Raw genomic sequence first — 4,411 nt, forward strand, 5'->3', positions numbered from 1 at the left:
GGGGAGAGAGAGAGAGGAGGGGAGCGATACTAAGAGAGAGAGAGGGAGGGGTAGAGAGAGAGAGAGGGGAGAGAGAGATACTAAGGAAGAGAGAGAGAGGAGGGGAGCGATACTAATGGAGAGAGAGGGAGGGGTAGAGAGAGAATAGAAAGATACAGTATACATATATTGATGTGGTCATCTGTCTGCTCACTCTGCACTCTCCTCCCATCAGCTTGTTTCCTCTTCATCTACAAAGCTTTATTACTTTGTGTTTTGTAAATCTCCTCCGAGTTCTGCTTCATACGTTTGATGTGTAATCCCCGTAGTCCAGTTTACTAATAACGCCTTTTTGCTTATTTATAGCTACTACCCAGGCCTCCGGAGCTGGAGCACCTCAATATGCCCTTCTCCTCCTCCTGGCCTGCAGCTTGGCTGCTCTACTTCATATGGACGTTCCTGTCTACCTGTAACCATCTACCTCCAGACACCACCTTCCATGCTGTCTGCTTCAGAAGAACCTTGCTAAGCTGTTTGCATCTAAAACTGCCACATAAGACAATTCCATGATCATTTCAAGAAGGCACCAATACCTTCTACGAAAAAGCACTTACCGCATGCCCATGAAGCGTTGGAGCGGGTGAAGGCACCTACCTGAGAACAATAAGGGACCACCCAATTGTGTGATACCATTAATGTATCGCCTTGGGAAGGACTGCCAACATGTGGAAGAGTTCAGTTCACTAGTACTATCTTCCTGTGTTAAGCTGTGTGTAAGCTGTACTGTCCACTCACCATGCTATATTGGAGAGGCTGGGCACAGACACATAGATTTCGAGGGTGTGTGTTACTAGACTGTATCTGCAAGGGTATTGGGGTTAAATGATTGCATTGAATGATTGTCAAAGTTGCTTATCTTATAACGCTATCGGAGTTCTTTGAAGATAGCCATGGAAGTTCTACAAATCAACAGTATTTAATTTCTGCTCACCTGGGACACAATTACACAGAGATGTTTTACAATGACAACATTCCAATACATTATCCATATTAGATCAGTTATACCAGCCAATCGGTTGCTGAGCTACAGACCCACCAATAGAAATGCTTCATTTCATCAGTGACCCCTGGTGACCGAGACGTCACTTGTCTATGAGGGAACCTGGGGAGAGTACAGCCGGATTCATGACAGTTGTTTGTCCAAGAGTGAAGTTGAGAGTTATTGTTTCCCGGAAATTGTGGAGAAAACCTGGAAATTTTAGCAAAATGTTACCATTGTAGGGACCTGCATTGGCGTCAACGGGCAAGACAAAATTAAGGGGGGGTTGGTCATTTTTTTCGGGTACCATGTGCTTTATAGTAGAACTGAAGCCAAACATTTCTTATTTAGTTTGGGATAGAGTAAATGAGGGTCAGCTTTTTGGCCATCTGTGTTCCACTGGGGAGACTTGATACATAACAGATAACATCGCCCTCCTGACTGGAATAAAAAAGCCTTGATGGTCGGGTGGGTGCCAAAGTGACTGCAGATGCCTCTGCAAGTCAAATGCAATCGGTAAAAAGTCACTCGCATGCCAAACTAGATTGACTAAGAATTTAATTGGAGTGCAAGTGACTTTCTACCGATTCCACTGGGGAGACTTTCGTTTTACTTCCTGTCCAATATCCACAACAGGAATTGAGAAGAAATACTTTCAAAGTGAGAGAAATTCCTGGTGGTCATCAGAACTAGTGTCCCCATTGGAAGATTCCCATCTATTCCGGTGGTCATCAGAACTAGTGTCCCCATTGGAAGACTCCCATCTATTCCGGTGGTCATCAGAACTAGTGTCCCCATTGGAAGATTCCCATCTATTCTGGTGGTCATCAGAACTAGTGTCCCCATTGGAAGATTCCCATCTATTCCGGTTCTGGTGACAACCCAAACTTTGGCATTTTCTTTCACTTTTGGCTTCAGTTGTACTTTAAATGTCACATAACATGCCATCGTTTCCGGACGATTCCGTGCAGTCCATGAAATCCTTATATCTGTATGCTCAGCTTTCCAATCCAGATCTTCATATTTGTGTCCCAGAGCTAAACTGCCACATGCAATGGCATATGTTACCTCTTTGCAAATGCTGCAACATAGTAACTTAATAAAATAAATGATTGGATATTATTTATTATAACTGATCAAATTTAATTGAAGAAACATTATATATTCATAAATTAATTAAAGCATATTTTCATTAAACTCTGTCTATTTTAGCCTTTGTTTTGTAAACATTTGTTACATTGCTGTCTATTCTCTAATAGCTGCATGAATTATATACACTATATGGACCAAAAGTATTTTGTCCTCCTCCAAATGATTAAGTTCAGGTGTTTCCATCGAAGGGCAATATTAATACTAAGTAGCGCCCCCCTGACCTCCGAGGCCTGTGGTGTGTGACGTACGCCCATCACAAAACCGCTGTACGTCAATCCCACGTGACTATACATAAGTCTGAACCAAGTGAGCGTCACAAGGACATGGCGATACCACTCTCTGCCTCACCCTGCACAGAGATTTCCCAGCTCGCGGGACACAATCTCAGGTCAGCAGACTGAGAGCGATCGTCAATAGGGTTGGTTAACTCCGCAGTTAACCATTTATCCACAAACGTTCACTGCCACCATGTGTTTTTTAACAGAAACACAGACCGTGCCCAGCAAATGCTGCAACAATTTAAAACACTTAAACAAAGCCTATGATACCGCTGTCCTCTCAGACAGGAATATGACAGGATTCGCTATACAGTAGTGCTCTTCACAGAGGAAAGGATACTTTAAGTTCGTATTTAGAGCATAGAGATAAGCTTAACGATTTTTAAGATCGTCCTTTAATGTTAGAAACGGTGCAGAAAATATACAGAAAAGATATTCATAAAAAGAGAAAAAATATATATACAACAGCAAAATAAAAGGGAATAAAAGGAGAATACTCAACAGTCCTGGAATTAGGAGTTCTGACAGAGTTCAATAAGCAAAGGCGAAGTCTGAAGGGCTCTTCTTCAAGCAGACTTCCAGCAGATGATGTCCAGAGATTAAAGGAGAACTATGGGGTCCAAGCTTATCTCCAATTTTGTATTCCTTAGGCTAAAGGAGTAAATATTGTAATTTACTCCTATTAGCCAAAATGCACCCTAAGCATGATATAGTTTGTTTAAGAAGGTGGGCAGGGCTAAGCGCCGCAGTGAGGAGAGATCCCGACAATACTGTCTGGATCCTCCCCACTGACCTCGTCAGTTTGACTGACAGCACTTCTGAAGAGCTGCTACGCGTCCACGAATATATGGGCATGCGCAGCAGCTCTGTCCCCGCAGGTCTCTCCCTACCTCCTCGTCCCCTGTGCCTGTCATTCAGGCACGCGCAGCTGCGGAGCCCTTTCTCTCCTATCTGCCTCCCCGTCTCCTCCATGTGCTGTGCAGTGTCAACAAGAGCTTCTCTCCGCTCATCAGCACTCCGGCCACCCACATAGCGGTGCACGCTTTGAGACAGCGCAGCCACAGCAGATTTACGTTTAGAAAAAAAAGCTGAGGGAGGGGCTGCATTAACTGTTAACGCCCCCTAACAGGAAAGGAGCTGGAAGCATGGTTGCAGATGGCCGTTTTCTATGATTTAAAATGAGTTTTTCTCAGATGTGCTTGGTCTTTGGAAATAATGAATACTGCTAATAGACTAAAGGTAAGGTGTGTGTTTATTTGCCCTCAGGTCATAGTTCTCCTTTAAAGAGGAACTCTTGTGCAATGTTAGGGCTTTTTGTTGCTGGAGTTCATTTCTGGATGTTTTAAAACAAAAGCCAACTCTAGCTAGTTCATCATCTTTTTGTCAGATCATTAGGAGCCGGCCCCTAGGGCAGGGCTGGGAATGGAAAGTAGGAGGAGGATGAACCTTTATTTTACACGATCACCGCCCAATTCCAAATTATGAAATGTAGTTGATTTTGTAACTCAGGTTTATGACTTTTGGGTGAATGCTGGGTCACCTGGGTCATTACCTCTACCAGGCCTTAACTTGTCCACTGGTGACAGATGAGTGCCTGGTGACATGCCTTTAATGAGGGACAGCTATAAAAGGCTTAAGGTGCCCATACACTTTACAACCCTCGCAAGACTTTGGTCTTACGAGGGTTAAATGCTCGATATATAAAAGACGTGCGACCATACATTAGAAACGGTCGCACGCCTTCCATACACTGCACGATTCTCGTACGATTGCTGGATTTCCCGTGATTCTCGTACGTGAATCGTGCAGTGTATGGGCACCTTAAGAGAGATATTTTGGATTTTTACTAGGGCTGGGGCAATAAAGATATGAAGATCACAGGCCAGATACCTAGATCTCTGATCTGTGGAATGTGGAGGGACCTGGCAAATTACTAAATGAAGGCCTGCATTTTCTCTGAACT

Source organism: Nanorana parkeri, unplaced genomic scaffold, assembly GCF_000935625.1.
Source record: "Nanorana parkeri isolate BGI_ZX_2015 unplaced genomic scaffold, ASM93562v1 scaffold508, whole genome shotgun sequence".
Lineage (NCBI taxonomy): Eukaryota > Metazoa > Chordata > Amphibia > Anura > Dicroglossidae > Nanorana > Nanorana parkeri.